At 37.7% G+C, this 24,475-nt stretch overlaps 1 protein-coding gene across 4 annotated transcripts in view; it reads left to right on the top strand.

Moving 5' to 3' along the window:
* Nucleotides 1-24,475, top strand: part of NFIA (nuclear factor I A) — a 396,317-nt gene that overhangs the window by 20,765 nt on the left and 351,077 nt on the right. The gene's annotated exons all lie outside the window — the stretch shown is intronic.

The following is a 24,475-nucleotide window of genomic DNA, read 5'->3' as shown; positions in this document are numbered from 1 at the left end:
GAAAGATAGTCATTGCAATACTTTTATTGTATGGCCTCTTAATATGTGACAAGGACTTTTATCAAGAATTCTCTTTTCTTTTAAATGGACTTTTAAAGTCCCTTACCCTTCCGACCCAATCAAGGATGACAGTGGTTTTTAAGAAGATTCAAATGAATTTTTATTATTTTTTTCTGCTTATTTACTGTACAGACAAAAGTCTTATTTTTTTAAAAAAAAATGGGACTCTGAAATCGTGTGTTTTAGATTTTCTGTAAAATAAAATAGGAATAGAAATTAACAGAAAAGTGCCATCTCATTGGGCCCAGGATGTGTATAGTTCTTGGAGAATGAGGGTATTGCAGCCTGAAATGTTAGCATTGAAAAACTAATTGTTCTGAAGGTATTTGCCCCTCATCTCAGAAAAGATGGCAAACATGCAAAATGGATAAATGTAATCCTTTGTACTTTTACCACCTACATTTTTAAACTACAGTGACTCTGATTTCTCTAGAAAGGTCAGAGGTTTCAGACAGAAAGCTTTGTGATGCTTCAAAGAGAGACAATTTCATTTTCAATCTAAAGACTGATTATGCATAGCTTTTAACTTTATTTGCAGTTGAGCCTCGGAGGTGCTGCGCTGGGGTGGGTGATGCTGAGTAAGTGAGGCCAGGTCATGAGACAGCAGAACTGGAGGCAGACAGATAGATGGGAGAGGAGCACAGATGCACATTCAGAGAGGCGCATGTTTGGCCCTTTATTACTGACACCTTTTAAAAAGTGTGAACAGAGCAGCTGAAACAGTGTGTTTTGCTTTGTGCTGGAGCATTCTGTGACAGACTCTTTACACGCTTTGGGCACTTGAAGGAGTTTACATAGCTGGGTGCCATTTCTTAGGGTTGGCTTTGTTGGTTTTCTAAATTGTGGATATGGGCTTCTTGGGTTTTATGTGGGTTGCTTTGTTTCTGCTTTGTTTTCCTTTTGGACTTCTCCAAGTTTTGGAGAATTTTTCATGTTGGGTGGTGGGGGCGAGTGGAGATGGTAGATGCCTTTTGTTGTGGTTTACTCCTGTTATTCAGGAAACTGAGGTTCAGAGAGTGTTCTTAGCTCACTCAGTGTCAGGCCAATGGTAAGTGGCAGAGCCAGGATGAAAGCCAGACCCGCTAGACTAGTGTTGTTAATTTCTATGGTATTTAAGTTGGTTCTTATACATTATTTTATTAGCTCTTCATGTAAATCTTTCCTTTTAGATAGGGGAGCTTTTATAAATGCCTTAATGTTGCTGAGAAACAGAGAGGCTGAGAAACGTGTCCATGGTACATGGTTAGGAAGTGGATAGGGCTGGTTACCAGGTCTGACCTTTCTACGGCCTGTTTTTATCTCCCGTGAGTTCCCGAGTATATCATTCTCCCTAAGGGCTGCTTTGGAATTTATGCTGCTGCTGCTGCTAAGTCGCTTCTGTCGTGTCCAACTCTGTGCGACCCCATAGACCGCAGCCCACCAGGCTCCCCCATCCCTGGGATTCTCCAGGCAAGAACACTGGAGTGGGTTGCCATTTCCTTCTCCGTTGGAATTTATAGATGGGCTTAAAATTGTTCTCTGGAAGTACATTATAGTGCTGAAAGCTATTGTTTTCTCTGAAGTTAAAATTAAAATTTTTTTTTATTTTTGGCTGTGCTGGATCTTCGTTGCTGTGCGGGTTTTTCTCTTGTTTCATCTAGTGGAGGCTACTCTCTCGTTTCAGAGCGCAGGCTTCTCTTGTTGCAGAGCACCAGCTCTAGGATTCCTGGGGTTCAGTAGTTGCAGCTCCTGGGCTCTAGAGCACAGGCTCAACAATCGTGGTCCATGGGCTTAGTTGCCCTGTGGCATGTGGGATCTTCTTGAACCAGGGATCGAACCAGTGTCCTCTGCATTTGTAGACAGCTTCTTTACCACTGAGCAACCAGGGAAGCCCTTCTCTGAAGTTTAGAAAGTGATGAGCAAGTAGTCTTTGTCCTGGTTTGTTAATAGAGTCAGAATTTTATACTTTGAAGGAAGCTTAGAGGAAACTTTCATTTTGCAAGTCAGTGCATCCCAGGAGCTCTGGAGATAGAAAATTCTTGTGTAGGTTGAGGAGCAGTTGTGGTCTGTTGTTACCATTTGCGTCAAGGTGAATGCCCTTGGTTGGTGTCGTCATAGAAGATGTATTTTGGTTGCCTCTGTTGACAGTTTCAACCTTGTCATTGACAACTCAGTTCAGCAAGCATGTTTTGAATGCTCATTACCTATTAGGCACTGTGCTAGGTGCCAAAGATAAGGAAAAACTAGGAGATGAGTTGATGCCATCTTAGATGAAATTTCCTCAGAAACTAAGATTTTAAGGTTTTCAATGTTTTAAAATTAGGATTCTCCCAACTAATAGCCCATACGAGGTTTTAAACATTTGCACAACCAGTTACTGATACCGCCTTTTCCCTGTACAATTGGTCTACGTCGAGGAATTCTGTCATCTGATGACATCACTAGTAAGTGTGAAATTTTTTGTTTTCTTATGTCAGAAATATCTACATAAATGGAAGGCAAATCGAAGTAGTCAGAACAGGGCACAGGTGGTTTCTATTATTTAATAGTTCACTGTAGCTTGTCTTCTCTAGAGAAATCTGGTATATAAAAAACCTTTTGCTTCTTTCTTTAAGGCCCTCCTTTGAGGAATGCTGAGGTATAAAACAGTTATAGGGAAACTAAACAGCAGGAGAAATGAGGGCGTGACAAACAAAAAGGAAGGGGAGGCCTTGGGAGCAAGCGTGGTGAATTCACTTGGCAGCTGCAGGTAGGTCCTAAAATACGGCCAAGTCCCAGTAGCACAGCCATTTCATTCTGTCTTGCTCCGTCTCCGAAGAAAGTAAGTAATCTTGGGACTCTGACATGGAAGTGAGTCTTAAGTTGTCCGAGGTCTCAAACTGCTCTGCCTTTCTTTGTCTTGTGAAAAGAAAACAGGCAAGTATTAAGGGGTCCTGTGTGTGTGAGTGTGGTAATGGGGCAGCTGTGAGGGTCTTTTGGGGAAGTGTGTACAGATGGTGATAGAGAGGAGAGGAACTATTGCATGTCTGATAAATGAAGTACAAACAGCAGCAACACCCGCAACAATCTGGTGGTCCCAAAGACTGGAAATTTTGTGTTCTCTGTTATATCTGCTTGTTGTTTAACCTGAAAATGAAATCTATTTCTGCAGCCGTTCCTACAGGTGCCTTTCTTTGTATAGTGCAGAGAACAAGTGATTTGTTCTGTAATTATTTTCAAAAGGCACATGAGAATGGCATGGGATTATCATAGAAATTCACTCTGAACACTGTAAATAAAAATGGTTGGGATTAGTCACAGTGACACGGGGTACATCTTGGAACTCAAGACAGATTTCTTTGTTTGACGGTCAGGGTGAAGAGTGAGGCAAACTCGGTAGAGTTCATGGAATGTTAGCAGTTCATTTCCTCCAGGGAAAATCATGTTGACGTCAGATGAAACAAGCCACTTGGATACAAATATCAGAATTTACTTGATGAGTTTAGGAATATTTGATGTTTCCTTTAAGAGTGTCTTATTTCCAAATAATAAAAGTTTTGACGCCTTTGAAAATTTTTCCATTTTTGCTACTAATCTTTAGAATCTCCCCGTCTCTCCTCTTTCCTTGCCCACACTTTACTTACTTGTAATCCTGGATGGCATTTTTTCAGATCTGGCCTTAATTCTGTTTTCTTTGGTCTCCCATTTTTTTTTCATGAAATATGAATAAAACTGAACACGTTAATGATAAACAACGCTCATTAATGCTATATATTTTAAATTATATGTATTTAGGAGAATTATGATTCTATATTTGTGAGTCAATATAATACTCTTTGCTATTTTTTTTTTCTTTGCTATTGTTTAATCACTTATTTAGAGGAAAATTGTTTCAAGGGATTCTCCTGGTCTAAGTCCGACATCTGGAAAAAGGATTGCTCATCTTTAAATTTGGAATGAGTCCCCAGTCGCAGATTCCCACCAGGGTGATGTTTCAGTAAACTCTGATGTCTTAGCCTTGGATTCTTGAGCTTTTGGAGGCAGGGGCTGAACTCTGAGAAGGGAATTCAGGACTTAAGGAACTTAGTGTTATGGAGTGACTTGTGCTTCTGACAAGGCCCCTTTCAAAATGCTGTGCATTATTGAAGGTTCTTATTTGTTATCAAAACAATAAATGCAATGTTTAAATAAGGACAGGGTGTATTGAGACAAATGTGGGATAATTAACCCAAGTAAGTTACCTTTCTGGGTTGAGTGAACCAGTGGACATGACTAACCTTGAAGCTGGAGAGAGCACATGCAAAGACATAAATGAGAATTTTAGTGCACAGAACATATAGGGGCAACCTGTTCCTCTGCCAAGTCTTTACCCACTATACACACACACACACACACACACACACACACACACACACGTGCACATATATACACATATACACGTGAGTGCATGCTTGCTTAATTGTGTCTGACTCTTTGCAATCCTATGGACCGTAGCTTGCCAGACTCCTTTCTCCCTGGGGTTTTCCAGAGAAGAACACTGGAATGGGTTGCCAATTCGGAATAAATAAATTATAATCCTGACAATAAAGCTTTGGTGATATTGGACTTATTTATAGAAATTATATAGGCTATTTGTTTTTCTGTCTGAGATCTTGGTGTTCTCTTTTACCACAACTGTTTACCTAGAAAAAATGATTTGGAGGTGATAGAGTAGTATAGCCATTGCTCCACTGTGTATGTGAAGAAATTCATTTCTATATTATAGCAATAGTGATTTATCAAGTACCTACTGTGTTCTAGCTACTCTGATAGGAGAGGGAGAAAGGATTTTAATTTCATGGTGTTAAATTTGTGAAGAGCACAATCTTGATTAAAAAGGGAACCCTATCCTCAGGATGAACACACATATTTTCTGGTTTTGAATCACATACAGTTCTGTTCTACAGGGAAAGTGTCTGTCAATCACAGCCTTATCTCTAGTGAGCATTTGCGGGTTTGTTTGTCTATCCTCGCTGAATAGGATAGATTTTGGCATGGTTAATTCTCCTAAGTTGGGAGAGGCCAAGGGCAGTAGTGGTAGAAAAGGTAAAGATCCAAATTAAGGAGCTGGGTCCAATTATATACGATGAACTCACACATCCCCCCGCTCCTATCCAATACTTTACTCTCATTAAAACTCGTAGACCAATTTCATTAGCTCCAAAATGCACCAGCATATGTAAATCTTCTTTGTTTAATTGGAGACCTATTGATTGTAGGTAACATAAGCCTCTCTAAGGGAAACAGAACCCAACTGAAGATAAGAGTTTCTTCCCCCCAACACATACAGCATTCACAATTTTATTTCTCTAGGCATGTTCATTATCAAAACCATTCCACTGCAGACTTTACCAGAAAGTGTTTCTGTCTGGCCCTGTTTTCATATCTAAAAGCTCCTACTGGTTTCAGCAAAGGATAATGGAAAGATTTTGATGGAATATGCATTTCTTTTTTTTTTTAACTGACACTTTAATAATAGAAAAACTTATAAAATCATATGAAAAATAATTTGCTTTAAAGAGACTGAGAATAAGTCTTCTTTTGTGTTTTCATATACTACTAAAAGGGACCGAATTTTGACTGTCTTCTTTGGTGAGAGGCACCAGCAGTATTCCAATGAGGAATGGAAACTAGAATGTGCTTTTCCCCTTAACATTCTAATTGGATCTCAAAATTACAGAGAGGATAGCGTACCAACCTGCACTTTGCAATGTGATATAAAGTATGGGATTTTCCCAGTGTGCTTCAGAGGACTGGGGCATCTTGTAAATGTTTAAACTATAATGAGAAAATGTGCATTTACTTATATATGTTCCCGCAATTCCACTTTATTTCTGAAGTGTAGGATTCAGGTCAAGGTCAATGTAGGGCTAGTTGCTTACAGGGAAGTAGGAATCTTGGGAAGGAGAAATATCTGTTTAGATATTGTATTCATACAGTAACTCAAAAATTATCTTTAAATGACAAAAAGTAAGGTGTCAGAGAGGTAAATATCTCTATTTTTTTCCTTTCTTAAAATTATGCTAAATTTACATTTAGTGTTAAGACCTTGAATTAAGAAGCACTCTAATTTTTCTATTCCTTAGAGTACTATTGATCTCTAAAGGAGATATTTAATTAGTGAAATTATAGCATCTTGGGAAAAAATTCTTCTTTTCTAATTTTGTAAGGTAGTCGATGCTGCATCGCAATACATTCCTGGCCTTTCTTGTACTCGTCATTTTCTTTCTTTCTCCTGTGTAGCTGCTTGAACACCTCCCAGTGGGTGAGGAGTGTTTGTTCAGGTGGCACAGAGTAGAGAGATCTTGACTGGTAGAGAGTAACTTAATATCAGCCTCTATAATGCTTATCAGTGAAATTCTAACTCATTTAATTATTACTTAATTCTCTGATTATTTTTTGTATCTGAGAGAAGATGATTGTCCTCACTCTGGGGAAGTATGGATGGCTAGATGTTGTTATTGCAGTTTCTTAATTCACTATACCTGGTAAGGTGTTTCAAGCTAGAGCACCTTTTTAAAGAATAGGGTATCTATGTACCTACAAAAATGGTGAAATTATGGCTGGACCTGTGATGAAGTAGGGAATCCTCATGTTCACTTCATCTTTTAGTAGTGGATGCCACTCATGTTTGGTCAGGTTTCTAAAAAATTTGTTTCGGAGATTATTCATAGGAGCTCCGGTCTATACCCAGGTATTGAATGTTTATCACTGGAAGGAAGTTTTATACTCATTTATCATTTCCTCTCTGCCAAACCACAAAAATCCCACCTTGTTGATCTTTTCTCATATATGTGATATATGGTGTGTGTGTTTGAGAGAGAGAGAGAGAGGCTGCCTAGCTCTTTACAGCAAACCTGTATCATCATCCTTTCTTAACCTCTTTCTAGGAATAGAAATTTCTTTGAAACCAAGCATAATTGAGAAATGAAATAGATTGTTAAAAGACTGAATGATGCATTTTAAGTCGAACAGACATGTGAATTATCTGCTGTTTCAATTTGTCCATCCTGCAGTTCCCTCCATGATCACAGTATCATCCATTTTTGCATGGGAATTGGAGATTAGATGTAAAATACAAATTATTCACACTAATCAAGTAAAAAGGAATGAAGATTTTTTTCTAATTTGACTACTCATATATTTTCTTGGAGGAAAAAGCATTATTAAAATAATCCAAAATAGAAACTCAAATGTATTTCTTTTAAACTGTTTCAGACCTGTTGCTGGAGGTTCTAAGATATTGTGAAAAATCCTTTTAATAAACAATACTGGTTTGATTTCTTACTGAATTTCACTATTTTTCAATGTGAAAATATATGTAATTTATGACACATTATAATGAAGACTAGCTACCTACTACCCAACTCAAAAGAAAGAGTACATTAGCAATACCTTGTATTTACTTCCATGTTCCCTAAAAATAACACTCTGAAATTCCCCCCATTATCATGAGTATTGTGTTTATCAATCCTCTCCTTTAAAAGAAAGGTTTTTAATCACCAATGTGTACTAAATATATTTCAGTTTTGCTTGTTACTAAATTTTATAAAAGGTAAAGTATATGACACTTCTTTGGTGGCTCAGACAGTGAACAATCTGCCTGTAATGTGGGAGACACAGCTTTGATCCCTTGGTCAGGAAGATCCCCTGGAGAAGTGCAGGGCAACCCACTCTAGTACTCTTGACTGGAGAATTCCATGGACAGAGGAGCCTGGTGGGCTATAGTCCATGGGGTTGAAGAGAGTCAGACATGCCTGAGCGACTTTCACTTTCACTTTATCTAAACACACACATACATATAGACATTGGTGCTTCTGTAAATTGCATTTTCACTTAACATTATGTTTCTAATATAATGTTTCTAATGTCCTGTTGTTAAAGGGTCAACTGCATGGAGAGTTGATCCTTGAACAACATGGGTTTGACCCATACCAGGTCCACTTATATGCGATTTTTAAAAAATAAATATTTCAGTACTACATGATCCAAGGTGGTTGAACCCAAGATGTGGAACTGTGGACATGGAGGGCTGACTTTAAAGTTTTATACAGATTTTCAGCTGTGTGGGGGTCAGTGCCTCTATCCCTATGTTTTTCCGAGGTCAACTGTACTGTGATTTCTTCTTCTTTTTTCTTGTATAACATGCCATTGTGTAATGGAGCAAAGTGATGTTTCCAGTTTCTTGTCATTCAGTTCGGTCACTCAGTTGTGTCCGGCTCTTTGAGACCCCATGGACTGCAGCACACCAGGCTTCCCTGTCCATCACCAATTCCTGGAGCTTACTCAAACTCATGTCCATTTAGTCGGTGATGCAGTCCAACCATCTCATCCTCTGTCGTCCTCTTCTCCTTGCACCTTCGATCTTTACCAGCATCAGGGTCTTTGCTAGTGAGTCAGTTCTTTGCATCAGGTGGCCAAAGTATTGGAGTTTCAGCTTTAGCATCAGTCCTTCCAATGAATATTCAGTACTGATATCCTTTAGGATGCACTGGTTAGATCTCCTTGCAGTCCAAGGGATTCTCAAGAGCCTTCTCCAACACCACAATTCGAAAGCATCAATTCTTCGGCACTCAGTTTTCTTTGTATTCCAACTCTCATATCCATGTATGACTACTGGAAACACCATAACTTTGACTAGATGGACCTTTGTTGGCAAAGTAATGTTTCTACTTTTTAGTATGCTGTCTAGGTTTGTCATGGGTTTTCTTCCAAGGAGCAAGTGTCTTTTCATTTCATGGCTGCAGTCACCATCTGCAGTGATTTTGAAGCCCAGGAAAATAGTCTGTCACTGTTTCGATTGTTTCCCCATCTATTTGCCATGAAGTGATGGGACTAGATGCCATGATCTTAGTTTTCTGAATGTTGTTTTAAGCCAACTTTTTCACTCTCCTCTTTTACTTTAATCAAGAGGCTCTTTAGTTCTTCTTCGCTTTCTGTTATAAGGGTGGTATCAACTGCATATCTGAGGTTATTGATATTTCTCCTGGCAATCTTGATTCCAGTTTGTGCTTCATCCAGCCTGGCATTAGGCATGATATACTCTGCATATAAGTTAAATAAGCAGGGTGACAGTATGCAGCCTTGACATACTCCTTTCCTGATTTGGAACCAGTCTGTTGTTCCATGTCCAGTTCTAACTGTTGATTCTTGATCTGTATACACATTTCTCATGAGGCAGGTCAGGTGGTCTGGTATTTCCATCTCTTGAAGAATTTTCCACAGTTTGTTGTGATACACACAGTCAAAGCCTTTGGTGTAGTCAATAAAGGAGAAGTAGATGTTTTTCTGGAACTCTCTTGCTTTTTCAGTGATCCAATGGATAGTAGCAATTTGATCTCTGGTTTCTCTGCCTTTTCTAAAACCAGCTTGAACATCTGGAAGTTCACAGTTCATGTACTTTTGAAGCCTGGCTTGGAGAATTTTGAGCATTACTTTGCTAGTTTGTGAGATGAGTACAATCATGTGGTAGTTTGAACATTCTTTGGCATTGCCTTTCTTTGGGATTGGAATGAAAACTGACCTTTTTGACTCCTGTGGCCACTGCTGAGTTTTCCAAATTTGCTGGCATATTGAGTGCAGCACTTTCACAGCATCATCTTTTAGGGTTTGAAATAGCTCAGCTGGAATTCCATCACTTCCACTAGCTTTGCTCATGTGTTGCTTCCTAAGGCCCGCTTGACTTCGCATTCCAGGATTTCTGGCTCTAGGTGAGTGATCACACCATCGTGGTTATCTGGGTCATGAAGATCTTTTCTGTATAGTTCTTCTGTGTATTCTTGCCACCTCTTCTTAATATCTTCTGCTTCTGTTAGGTTCATACCAGTTCTGTCCTTTATTCTTATTCTTTATTCTTCTTGTTATAAACAAGTGTTATGAACAGTAGCATGTTTTCTAGACAATATGTGTAAGAGCTTCTTTAGAGTAGAGTTGTTGAATCATAGAGCATGTAAGTATTAAGTTTTTTATAAAGATAATATTATTTTATTAAGTAGTTGTACCTATATACACTCTCACTGATAATTGTTGTTCAGTCCCTAGATTGTGTCCAACTGTTTGTGACCCCATGTACTGCAGCATGCCAGGCTTCTCTGTCTTTCACTATCTCCCAGAGTTTGTGTAAACTCATGTCCCTTGTGTTGATGATGCCATCCAACTGTCTCATCCTCTGTCACCCCCTTTTCTTCCTGCCCTCAATTTTTCAGAGTCAGAGTCTTTTCCAGTGAGTCAACTGTCCGCATCCCGTGGCCAAAGTACTGGAGCTTCAGCTTCTGCATCAGTCCTTCCAATGAATAGTCAGGACTGATTTCCTTTAGGATTGACTGGTTTGATTTCCTTGCAGTCCAAGGGACTCTCAGGAGTCTTCTCCAACACCACAATTCAAAAGCATCTGTTCTTCAGCTTGCTTTGCCTTCTTTACAGCCCAGCTCTCACTTTCATACATGACTATTAGAAAAACCATAGCTTTGAATATACCAATCTTTGTCAGCAAAATGATGTCTCTGCTTTTTAATATGCTGTCTAGGTTTGTCATAGCTTTTCTTCCAAGGAGCAAGTGTCTTAATTTTGTGGCCATGGTCACCAACTGCAGTGATTTTGGAGCTCAGGAAAATAAAATCTGTAACTGTTTCCACTTTTCCCCCATCTATTTGCCACAGAGTGATGGAACTGGATGCCATGATCTTAGTTTTTTGAATGTTGAGTTTTAAGCCAGCGTTTTCACTCTCCTCTTTCACCTTCAGGAGGCTCTTTAGTTCCTCTTCACTTTCTGCCATTACAGTGGTATCAAATTAGAAATACAATCAAATATCAACAACCTGATATCTGAGGCGGTTGATATTTCCACTGGCAATCTTGATTCCAGCTGAGTCATCCAACCCAGCATTTTGCGTGATGTACTCTGCATAGAAGTTAAATAGTAGCAGTGTTTAAAAGATTCTGTTGATATTCATCCTTTCCAGCACTTGAAAAGGGAAGTGAAAGTGAAAGTCACTCAGTCACATCTGACTCTGCGACTCCATGGGGTATACCGTCTATGGAATTCTCCAGGCCAGACTACTGGACTGGGTAGCCATTCCCTTCCCCAGGGGATCTCCCCAATCCAGGGATTGAACCCAGGTCTCCTGCATTGCAGGCAGGAGCCACCAGGGAAACTCAACACTTGCCACTATCAAATTTTTACTGTTTGTTATTCTGGTGGTTATAAAATGATAGTTCAGGATGGTCTTATTTTGCATTTCTAGTCTGATTGCTAATGAGATTAAGTATCTTTTTTGTATACTTAGGAACCACTATCTTTCCTTTTCTGTGACATAAACACTCATGACTTTCACTCATTTTTTCTGTTTTGTTGCTTGTCTTTTTTTTTTAAATTTGTAAAGTTCTTCATACATTCTTATTTCTGTCCCTTTGTGTTTTATATTTGCAAATATCTTTTCATAGTTGTGGCTTGTCTTTCATTTTCTTTAAGGTATCTTTGATGACCAAAAGTTCTTAATTTTAATATAAATTTTATTAATCCTTTGTTTTACAGTTAGTCCTTTTGTGTCTTAAGATATCCTTTGAGTTTAGAGATACATTGTATTTCTCATGCATCTTTAAATATTCATCTCACATTTAATTTTGCATTCCCCGTGGAATTTATTTTTGGTGTATGGTATGAGGTAGGGATCTAATTTCATCTTTTTCTCTGAATAATAGTTTTCACTTATCATTTATTAAATAGTTTCTCTATTTGTAAATGATCTTCAGTGTTCTGTCATTTATTAAGTTTTCATATTTGTGTGGGTCTGTATTTAGACTCTGTTCTGTTACAGTGACCAGCTTGTTGGCGTGTGTGCAGGGGTGTGTGTGTGTGTGCACGCGCGCGCTCGGTTGCTTCAGTCGGATCCGACTCTGTGACCCCATGGACTGTAGCCGGCTAGGCTCCTCTGTCCTTGGGATTTTATAGGCAAGAGTACTGGAGTGGGTTGCCAGACCCTCCTCCAGGGGATCTTCCTGACCCAGTGACTGAATTGGCATCTCCTGCATCTCCTGCATTGCAGGTGGATTCTTTACCACTGAGCCACCGGGGAAGCCGGATCAGCTTGTCTTCTCTGTATCAAAACCATGCTGTTCAGTTACTAAGCCCTTATAATTAGTTTTGCTATTTGATAAGGCAAACCCTTTACAGTTTATTTTAAGGAGTGTTTTTAATTATTCTTCACCTCTCTATTTCATATATATTTTAAAATCATCTTGTCAAGTTTCATGAAAAATCCTATTGGGATTTTGTTTAGAAATGCATTAGATCTACAGATGAATTTGAGGTGAATTGACATCTTTTACTGTCAACCTTACTGCATCTATGAACATGGTATGTTTCTCCATTTTTTTACATCTTATCATCACTAAATTGTATTATTTTTCACCCAAATCTTGACTTTTTTTTTTGCAAAGCTGATTTTGTAAATTGAGTTTTGAAAAATATATTTCTGTGTTTCTAGTATAGAAATACAGTTTATGTTTAAATAGTGATCTTTTGTGTAGCTGTATTTACATATTTTTCATCCAGAAATTTGTAAATTATTTTGTGTTTACTGTGTGTATAATCATACATTTTCATTTCTGCAGTTCTAGTGCTGTGTTTTTATTCTCCTTAACCTTCTTACTACCCCGGCTCCAGTTCCAGTTCAGTTCAGTCACTCAGTCGTGTCCAACTCTTTGCGACCCCATGAACCGCAGCATGCCGGGCCTCCCTGTCCATCACCAACTCCCAGAGTCCACCCAAACCCATGTCCATTGAGTCGGTGATGCCATCCAGCCACCTCATCCTCTGTCGTCCCCTTCTCCTCCTGCCTTCAATCTTTCCCAACATCAGGGTCTTTTCCAATGAGTTTGCTGTTTGCATCAGGTGGCCAAAGTATTGGAGTTTCAACTTCAACATCAGTCCTTCCAATGAACACCCAGGACTGATCTCCTTTAGGATGGACTGGTTAGATCTCCTTGCAGTCCAGGGATCTCTCAAGAGTCTTCTCCAACTTCACAGTTCAAAAGCATCAATTCTTCGGTGCTTTCTTTATAGTCCAACTCTCACATCCATACATGACCACTGGAAAAACCATAGCCTTGACTAGATGGACCTTTGTTGACAAAGTAATGTCTCTGCTTTTTAATATGCTGTCTAGGTTGGTTATAACTTTCCTTCCAAGGAGTAAGCGTCTTTTAATTTCATGGCTACAGTCACTATCTGCAGTGATTTTGGAGCCCAGAAAAATAAAGTCAGCCACTATTCCCACTGTTTCCCCATCTATTTGCCATGAGTGATGGGACTGGATGCCATGATCTTAGTTTTCTGAATGTTGAGCTTTAAGCCAAATTTTTCACTCTCCTCTTTCACTTTCATCAAGAGGCTCTTTAGTTCTTCACTTTCTGCCATAAGGGTGGTGTCGTCTGGTATTCCCATCTTTCAGAATTTTCCCCAGTTTGTTGTGATACACACAGTCACAGGCTTTGGCATAGTCAATAAAGCAGAAATAGATGTTTTTCTGGAACATTCTTGCTTTTTTTCGTGATCCAGCGGATGTTGGCAATTTGATCTCTGGTTCTTCTGCCTTTTCTAAAACCAGCTTGAACATCTGGAATTTTATGCTTCACGTATTGCTGAAGCCTGGCATGGAGAATTTTGAGCATTACTGTACTAGCCTGTGAGATGAGTGCAATTGTGCAGTAGTTTGAGCATTCTTTGGCATTGCCTTTCTTTGGGATTGGAATGAAAACTGATCTTTTCCAGTCCTGTGGCCACTGCTGAGTTTTCCAAATTTGCTGGCATATTGAGTGCAGCACTTTCACAGCATCATCTTTGAGGATTTGAAATAGCTCAACTGGAATTCCATCACCTCCACTAGCTTTGTTCATAGTGATGCTTCCTAAGGCCCACTTGACTACCCTGGCTAGCACCTCCAATTCATTGTTTAATTAACATGTGAGGGTGGGCATTCTTGACTTTTTCCTTGATTTCCTGTTTATTTTTTACCCATGAATGAGACTGAGTTAGTGCCTTACTATTTAAATATGTCATTTGCCGATCACATTTTAATTAGAGAAAGGTCAAGTGAAACCTTACCTAGTTTTGTTAGTTTTACCCTAATTTTTCTTACTAGATTTGCTCTATGTTACCAAAAATCGAAACCTCAAATTCTCTGGGCAAATTACTTCATGCCAAATGAAGTAGTAAAAATTATTAGGTGAGTGGTGTTTTGAACATTGTGGTCATCTAAAATTTCACAATGATAGGCTAAAGTGTGTATATGCATCATTCTAGATATTTCAGTAAAGACAAGGACTAAATTTTATGTTGACTTGAGATTCTCTGTTACCTTGGTATGTGGATCAGCTTCTTGAGTGTTTAATTTGAACTATAGAATCCTTAAGTATCATTTTTCACAGTTTGAAATGCCTGATTTGGGTGGGTTTACCACCCCACCCCCCCATTTCCTCATGCAATTTTTGTTAAGACTTGAACAGATTACTTGTAATCTTGTGAGCAGACTGCAGGAAGACAACTATTAAAAGTAGAAGGCTATTAAGCAGTCAGGGGTTTATTATGCTTTAGTGTTTTGTTTAAGTCTGCTCTTAATTGGTTGATTAATGTATGTAAAGTCCTTTTCCCCCCTCCATCTCTACAGATGGCAAATGGTAAGTCCCAACTGTCATTGTTCGCAAAAAAGGTTATGGTTCAAAGTCAAAGATTCAGAGATACCACAATAATCAATCATAGGAACTTGTCTCAGAGTGCCCAGCCAGGCAAAAGTTAGGCAGAGGAGTATTTACTCAGAATCCCTTAGGAGCATTTTTTTTTTTTTTGGTGTGTTCTTGATTTTATTTAGGAAAGATTGTTTAATTAATAGCAATATCTCTCTGAATTTAGTGGCAGGAATTTAAATAAATGTGAGAAATATGAGAAGGAATGGTAAACAAGTTTTCTGCTTACTGATTACCAAATATTGCTGGAATTTAGGTCTACTGTTTAAAAATGAGTGTAATAGAGAAAGTAACATTCTTGATATATTGAGATTAACAGAAAACTTTCAAAGAAATGCTTTTTTTCCATTTTCATGTGAGGATGATTTGTAATCGTTAACTTCCTTTTTTTAAGAGGAAGAATAGAATTATGTTCTGGTATTGATCCATAAAGAGGATTTGCATTTTATTCATACTATAAAAGTACCTTTAATGGATACATTGTGGTAATTGAATCTATACTGTGTATCACTATCAAAGTATCTTTTTAATTATTTTATGTTATATAATTCAGTAACTAAATTGAAGTCATGGGGAAGGAGATGACTGTATTACATCTTTTAAGTATAATGTATAGCCTTTAATATTCTTAAAGTGGATGGCAGTTAAAGACATTTTTAGTTGAATGCAGAAGAAAGAGGGAGAGAGGAAGAGAGGGAGAAAGAGAGAGAGGGGGTAGAAAGAGGATTCCATTACATTCAGCACAGTATGAGACTAAGTCAAAGGAGTTTTGTTAATTAAATTCAATTGCCATCCATTAGACCAGTGGAATGAGATGGCTCTGCCAGGACGCTGACACAGCATAGGTACGCAGCTTGGCTAAATGGCCATTTCTAAACCATAGCAGACATTTCTCTACTTGTTCACGTTTTCTTTTTTTTTTAAGTGAGAGTTTTTACTCTTAAAAAGTCAAAGAGTAACCAGTGCTCGCTGAAGGGTAAAGGTATCATTTTTATGTAGTGTATTGAAAAACGATTAGTTTGTTGACTTGGAAATATGTGGTTCACATGGAGACTATTTGGGAGCAAATGACTTTTAAAAATGTATGCAGTATCCTCAGGCAAGCATACTAACGAGCTTAATGTGTTAATATAGACACGTGTGTGTTTTAAAAAATTTAGTTGTCTTTTAATCTAAATCTATTTGACTCATAGTCATTCCTTGGATTTTTTAAGTATCCTTGATTTGTAAAATTGATTATAGCTATATTTGAGACTTTTATTTAGAGGAAGTTATAATAATTGTGGGAATTATAAATGAAATTTAGGTGGCGGGTAAATGTATCTACATTTTGGCATAAATCACTACTTTTAGAGGCTTTATATGTCAGACTGATGAGTTTCTTACCATGGTGAAATGACAAGAATACCACTCCGGCATTGGCTGACACATAATTTTGACAGCCAGCAAGATTGCAGTGTTGCTGAGTGCACAGATTTCCACTTCCTGCCAAGATTAAAATTGGCAAAAACCAGAAAGGATATTAGGGATTGTCACTTTAAGGAGAAATAACATGTTAGTGTTCTCCATTTGCTTAAGAAATATAAGAGTGATCTCCTGAACTGTATAGTCTGTTGAATTCTAGAAGTTTGCAATCAGTGGAAGAGTTTGCTTAGAGTGAACATCAAAAAATTGAATAAGTTGAGGTTCTTTGACATTTGTGATAATAAGGCTCATTGTAGTTTCACTCTGTAGGACATTTTAATTTTTCTTCTGTGTAAATTGTTCACAAAAACTATAAGATGAGTTTCCCAAAAGTCCCTGAAGAACAAAGGCCTACCTTAAGTTAGTGAATTTGAAGCCAAAAGGCCTTATTTCCAGAATTCTCTTGATTTTTTTTTTTCCTGTATGAGCAGATGGTTCTTTTTTTTTTTTTAATAAGATGCCAGATATTCCCTACAACAAGAAATGCCATTTATTGAGAACCTACTATGTGCTGGGTTCTGTACCAAGCACTCGAATTTTCCATGTTTTTTCCTTAGGAGTTTTTGTTTCAATCCAGGCGTAAAAATGGAGAAAAAAAAAATGATATCCTCTGTTGTGAAAGAGTCAGACTCTGAAATCTGCTTATACTTTGCTATTTACAGTAAGTACTTTTGAAACAGCTGTAGATGTTCAAATGAAAGTAGCAGTGTGGAGTGGGAAATGTGGGAGCATTCATTTGTGAAGACTATGCGTTTCTCCAGCTTTATGGCCAACAGAAAAGGAGATTGTTGTGCATTCCATTAAATACTGCCAGTATGATTAATTTAAAGGGTTACATTTTATTGAACCCTGGTGTAGATGTTCTTTGTCAACCCACATTCACAGCTAGTTAGAGTGTGTGTAGCATTTATCAAAACTTTCTGGAGCCCCTCTCACCTCATTAGCATCTGAATCTCTATTCAGCAGTTAATGTCCGTTACTGCTAGAGTGCTCAATTCTTGTTTTCAATAAGCCAGTTGTAAAATGTCAGACTGTCACTTACAATATAAAAAACCAAAAATGATGGTATTTGTAAAAATGTTATCACCTCATAAAAACAAATTGTAAAGACATGAAAGTGATCTTGCTATGCTGGGCTTTCAGAAGGGAGTTAGTACAGCTACTTTAAATACCAGTTGTGTAGATTCCCACACTTTTCTACCAATGGAGAGGTTTACACAAGCATAATTTAAGTTACAATTACACTAATTAACATCTCATTTGCATAAATTGTTGAAGTCAAAACAACAAAGAATTGTCTAAGAAGCTTAATCCTATTTGTCCAAAATAGATTTTTTTTTTATAAAAAAAGCCATGCTCTAAAAACTGGCAGCTTGAGTATGTCTTTAGTATGTTGAGCTATGCCATTTAAAAAATAAATGCTTTGTATTTGTTTAAGAATATTTTCTGTATCCTTTTTAGAATATTTCACTTTTAGTATGCTTTGAAAGTTAAAAACAACCCAGTACACTGTGGTTCCTAAATCATATCCCAAAGTGATAACAAGATATTAAAGAGATTAACAAGAGATTAAAATCAAGGTACAGTATCATTTATATGTAGTAGTGTAGAATTACATAACTCATTGGATGTATGATGAACATGTGTGTATGTGTGTGTGTGTATAGAATTTATTAAGTATCTTTGTAGATTTTCCATGGTCAGTTAAAATTTAAAGTCTTGGCTGGTCTTGTTCATATTGCCCAGGTGTTTTCAGTGTCATGTATTTGCCTTTTTATTGTTGTAGATTAAGGGTATGTTGTATGTTTAAGGTAGTTTTTACCCAGGTCTTCTACATGTGTGATAACTCACAACTCTAGTCTGAAAACTTATTTTTTAACGGCCACCCAAATGCAGTTAGTTTCCTAGGGGATGACTTAGTACGGTAAACTATCTTCTTTTCTATGACTCATTTAAGATCAGGGACATGTTTGCATATAGTGGATTGGTGGAGTTTTCAGACCAACCCGCAAAACTCTGCTGTACTCTTGTCTGTAGGTATAACATTCATTTTTTTAGTATGCAATTGTTGTTGCCACTGAGTTTACATTAATTATATTGTGCATATATGGAAATAAAATGTCACCAGCAAGGTTTAGGATTTTTTTTTTAATTTTTATAGTAATTTTGGGTCGAGGAATTGAAATTAGGCTGCTTAGTATTTCCAATGCTCTATTAGCCCTAGAAACATGACGAGATCAGGCATAAAATTAGAATGATAGTTTCACTTTAAAATTGTATGTCTTAAAGTATTTTGTTTATAATACATAGTTTATCTTAATTCAGTCATTATAGTCTTACTTTAAGTATATTCTTTAACTTGATCTTACAAGGTAAAGTTTATAAATTACTGTCTTAGAAATATTTAATTTGCAAATACGTTTTGAGTGTCAACTGCATTGTGCTGGATTTGGTGAAGGGTATAATATTATATATGAACAACATAGTCCTTGCTTGTGTGAAACATATATTCTTCTTGTGGATATGTAAATAAACAAACACCAAATGAGAATATGTTTTGTAGAAATGTAGAAGAAAATGCATGAAGAATTGAGATGGTCTAGAAGGCTTTTGTATCAAACTGAATTTGACCAGTAGAAGGATTGTTGGGAAATGAACTGATGAAGAGGGGTGATGGTGGGGATTAGTTAGAGAGACCTGGAGAGCCAGGGAGAGGCGTGAGTGCAGTGCAAGAGCAGGGATATGCAAGATTTGTTCCAGGTCAGGTGAGCGGACACATTCAGTTGGAATGGGGTTCGTCTTGGGAAGGGTGCTGAGTGCCCAGTTAGAGATTTAAGCGTTAGGAAATCTTGCAGAGTTTTTGAACAGGGACGTGTTTTAAGAAGTGTTTTGCCAAGATTATTTGTGATTCTCAATTCAGGGAGCCTTGAAAAAGAGGATGGAGTGAAGTTAGGAACAGTTTAGTTGTCCCTACACAAAATTATAAATCATAATGGCTTTTATTTCGTACTCCTTGAGTAATATAATGAACTAAACAAATGAAAAAGCAAGGGTGCTTTGGAAAAAATAAGTGATTTCTGATTCTGGCTGGTACTTGAAACTGAAAAAGATATGTTTTGGTATAATAAAATTTTTAATTTCTTTTTCTATTTAATATTGATTAATTCACTCTATATGTTTAAAAAGATCAATATGGGAAAATGAACATTATTTCCATTCTCCTTTCAAAGAAAAATGATTTCCAGATCATTTTTCCATCTGTTGTTTTTAAGTTGGTTTTTAAAGAACACAGTTTGTTTCTTTTGAGTATGGCCAAATCGTTTCATTGTTAATATTTGATTTTTCTTGGAAGTTGAGGGCATGTCAGAGTTACTCAGGAGAACGTTCTGGACTTTTCTTCTTATCTTTTAAAGGCTTATCTTTGATAAGGTTGGACATGGTGTGTACATGGTGGCTTTTATCATTCTTGTCACTTTTCTATATTTACCTTGTTCTTAGTACGTAATCTGAGAGTGCCTTCAAGAGACTAGAAGATATTTGACCTCAGACACCACGTTTTGGATATTTTAATATAATCAGGAGAAAATTGAGTATTATATTCCAGTAGGAGGATAGAATGCATTGGCATTGGTAGAAGTACTCATCTTAAGTATTCAACAAATACTTATTAATCATTTACTAGAAATAAGGTAACATGGTATATGTTGATAGCAGAAAAATAGTGAAGATGGGGAAGCGTTCTTTCCTTCCAGACGCTCAGATATTGGTAGGGGAAAAGGCAAAACGTGTCGAGTGCTCTGTTAAATGTAGACCACAGAGGACCCACGTGGCCCGCGAGAGGACTGTGCAGCCAACACCTTGGAGATACGGCAGGTTCAGTCTCAGGCTCCCAAAATAAAGCGAATATCACAATGAAGCAGGTCTCGTGAATTTTTTGGTTTCCCCGTACATACAGAAGTTATGTTTGCACTATACTGTAGTCTGTTAAATGTGCAGAAGCATTATGTCTTAGAAAGCAGTGTACTTGTCTTAATTTAAAAATCCTTTTCTGCTTGAAAAAAAAAAATGCTAACCATCTTTTAACAACCAGGGTGGCCACAGGCCTTCAGCTTGTAAAACATGCAGTATCTGTGAAGCATAATAAGGCAAAGAGCCATGAAACGAGGTGTGCTTATACTGATTCTTGGTTGAGGAGATTGAGGAAGATTTCTGTGAGGGAGGTGGTGTTAAAGGAAGGCAGTGCAGACTGGCAGGGGAAATGAAAGGACAGAGCATGGGGCTGGGAGCCTAGGGTGTGTGTTCCAGAAATGGCAGGTGGTTGAAACGGAGCCTGGGGTGCACAGTGATGCCCCCCTCCTCAGTCATTTAGCAGGCCAACTGTGGAGCGAGGCTGCTCACCTCACTCACGAGGAGCTCACCAGCTTCTTCATGGATGGGTGGAAAATGTTTGTCCAGTTGCCTCTGCCTCAAAGAGAGAGAAGGTCCACATGCGGTGCCTTTGATGTATTATCCCTTGGCATAGCTAAGAGTTTGGTTCAAGTGTTTATTTGAAACTTCACAATCCTGTAGCTAAAGTGTGGATATTTTGAACCTCTAAAAAGATGGTGAAAACCGTAGATCTCCCTGTTCTTTCCCTTCCCTCCAAGGGTGACCTGAGGAATATCTGCCATATCTTCTTGTCTTTTCCTTTTTTCTCTCCTAAGAGAGTGTGATGCCGGTTTCCTCTGCTTCCAAGGCTGCTCAGTTATAACAGAGTTCAGTGGTATGACTGCAAGGCTGAAGTTAGAGATCCCAAAATAATGTTTTGGAATTCTCGTGTATCAGTAGAATTGTGTTATAGATTTGAGGAAGGTTTGTATACAGTGAAAGTGAGACCCCTGAGTTAATTAAAATAACTTCACGGGACATATCTACCATTACACGTGTAGCTATAAATACTTGCAAAGTTAAGAGTTTTAATATCTGCAAATATGCAGAAAACATGGGTGTTAGAAAGTTTAGATGACCTTAATGAAGAAACAAGTCAACTTTGGAACTTTGCCTAACAGGAATGAGGTTTGTGAATTTGATAAACACTGTCGGTTGTTAAGGCATCTTCTGATAGGTGAAAAGTGGTTTTCTGATGCAGTACTGCCTGGCATGCATCTTCTCTATGGTCTATTATCTTGTGGGAATGACATTCGTTAAGTTGGTATCTGTGTGCATCCCACCCAAATAAAGAATGTTTCATCAGCAAAGTGAATTGCCATATAGTCATCAGACTCTGGAAATAAATTATCAACCATGACTGCAGTGGGTGAGGCTGTTTGTTTATCAGATCACTTGAGAACTGAGTAAAGTGAATTTCATATTTTCCTGAGTCTTGAATTCTCATTTTAGACATCTGTTCGGAAGTTTTGTAAGCCATGGAGTATTCTAAATGAGCATTTTGTTAAATGGATGAAGGAAGACTTAGTTTTCCATTGTTAGGTGAAACCTAATTAAAAATTAAATAATGACCTGTGTCGGCTTGTAAATTCCTTATTTCCTGCATGTATGAGTGTGTTTTGTTAGAACATTCCATTTTAAATCGTGCTTTTTTTTTTTATTGACAAGAAATACTTTAAAAATACTATTTGTTATTGGCCTCACTTTAGAGTAGCGAAGGACAGTCTTTTGTTGAAAGTGGAGAGGGTGGTAGGTGTTAGAGGCATGTAGCTTTAGGAACTGGATTTTCTGTGAATATAGCAGAGTAAAATGTTAACAGAGGCACCATTATTTGCATTATATTAGGAATTCTTTGTAAATTTTAATAAATGAAAATGTTTTCTCTTACAGGCCTGGTTCTCTAGTGGACTTCTGGTGAATTGTGTGGCTACCTTCCATTAATGTTAATGGAGGTTATGGATATAAATCCCTCCATAGTGATGGATGGATGAGCCCCAGAGAAAAGAATGCTTGTAATTATTGGGTTGGGATACAGGATTCACTTGGTCTCCCTAATACCATTTCTTTTCCTCCTAAAAATTTAAGGTCTTACATTTAGGAGCAAGCCTTTTTCTCCATCCTAATCCTTTGTTGTCAAGTCTACAGTGATGTTAAGAACAGAAAAAATAGGGATAATTTTTTATTGGTAGGCATAGTTTCTATGTTATATAATGTAGAGTGTGTATATATATATATATATATATATATATATATTATTTATGTATATATTATATATACAATTTTTATATTTTCCTCCCACTTAATATTTTTTGGTAGCCATAACTTGATTGTTTTAGAGGTCATAATATTCTTCACTAATAAGAGTTGCCTAATAATTAATTGGGCTTCCCTGGTAGCTCAGCTGGTAAAAAATATACTTGCAATGCAGGAGACCCCACTTCGATCCCTGGGTTGGGAAGATTCCCCTGGAGGAGGAAATGGCAACCCACTCCAGTATTCTTGCCTGGGAAATCCCATGGACAGTGGAACCTGGTGGGCTACAGTTCATGGGGTCGCAGAGTCGGACATGACTTAGCGACTAAACAACAGCAACAAATAATTCATTATCCTGACAGACTGCAGTTTATCATTTAGTTATTAAAGCTCTCAAATATATTTATTGACTCCCTACTGTGTATAAGACTCTGAACTTAATGCATATGGCATAGCCCTTATGTCACATTGCCTTTCATCTTATGATAAAGAAGTATAGCCAGTCCCTAAGAGATTGTCCCTTGGGCCACAAACTATGAAAGTTGCCTTGGTTAAAGAAAGGGAAAGAAATTCAGAATCAGTAATATCTCTTCTGGGAATCTGAGTAGAGAAAAGAAGTCTATATGTAACGATGTTTTCAGTCAGTATTGTTTCCGGTGGTTGATGTGTCCAGCTAACTTACTATTGGTGTTCACTATGTACCGGCACTGTGCTAGGTCCTGGGAACGCTCCAATGGGCAAGGCGGGTAGAGCCCTGCTTTCATGGCGTTTAAAGTTCAGGGAGGTGGGTAAACACGTAACTAAATTCTAAATGTGGTAAATCTCTAAAGGGAACACATGGTGATAGAGAATAAATGAAAGGCCTTCTTTAGATGGAGATGTGGAGAATCAGACTATGGACACCTGAGCATCCAAGTAGAGAGATGGTTACATGCAGAGAACTGGGTGGAGATGGGGGAGAGAGAGAGAGAGAGAGTGTGTGTGTGTGTGTCCCAAGGACTGAGGACAGGAAGACCATCGTGGGTAGTGGTGTGTTGGGGGAGATTGATCTAGAGAGAGATAACTAAATTCCTTGGGAGAGGAAGAGTAGCTTGCCGTGAGATTACAGAGCAAGTTAGTGGTGGTGGAGGTAGCATTTGAATCCAGGTCTGTCTGACCTGACTCTGCTGCTGTCCTGTGACGTGTTATAAGCACCAGAGGGTAAACACCAAAGAGCAGTAGAGGAAATAATTGCTACAGACATTCAGATAAGAGGAAAATCACTTTCATCTGGCAGATAGCGCAGGATTCCCTCTTAAAAAATGTCCAGAATGAGAAAAATCTTGTAAGTCTTTTCCTCTTATAATCAGAAAGTTATTCAAGCTAATTTTTGGATAAATTATTATCTCTAATTGAAAGGAATATTGTACACAACCTTTTTATTTGGTAACTTTTCCCATGAAATTTTAAATATTTATGCATATAATTCGGTGATTTTGCTCTTATTTATATATTTTTCTCCCTAGTGACACTTGCAAAATCTTGCTTACCCAACTCCTAAAGTCCACACCGCTAGTAAACCCTCCAACCTCTGTTCCTGGGCCAAGTGTTCTTCCTTTGTTACCAGGTCTACACAATTAATGGCTTTATCATATGAAGTAATTCAGTTACTCAGCAAAACAAATGATATACACTTTTAGAAATAGCTCTAGAAAGTAAACTTGAACCTAAAAGTGTTTAGTGAGAGGAAATTTCTGTTTGTCTTTAATTAAAAGAAACTGTATGGAAATGTAAGCTTAGGATGCATTAATCAGAGAAGTTGGCGTTGCACTGTGTTCTTCATTTTTATTTGGCATAGATTGCATGGGTGCTCATTAAATGATTTGGCTGAAATAACTCTTGTGATATTTCTTGTTAAATTTTTGCATCTATTCAGACTACAACTCTGAAAAGTGAAAAAATTCAATCTTTAGGGTTGAAATTTTGAGCCATTTATTGTAACTGAAAATCTTTATTATGGAAATACATATTCATCATAATATTTGCTTGCCTC

This window comes from Cervus elaphus, chromosome 20 (genome assembly GCF_910594005.1).
Source record: "Cervus elaphus chromosome 20, mCerEla1.1, whole genome shotgun sequence".
Lineage (NCBI taxonomy): Eukaryota > Metazoa > Chordata > Mammalia > Artiodactyla > Cervidae > Cervus > Cervus elaphus.
Note: the sequence above shows the minus strand (reverse complement) of the source record. Positions and strands in the feature narration are given on the sequence as shown.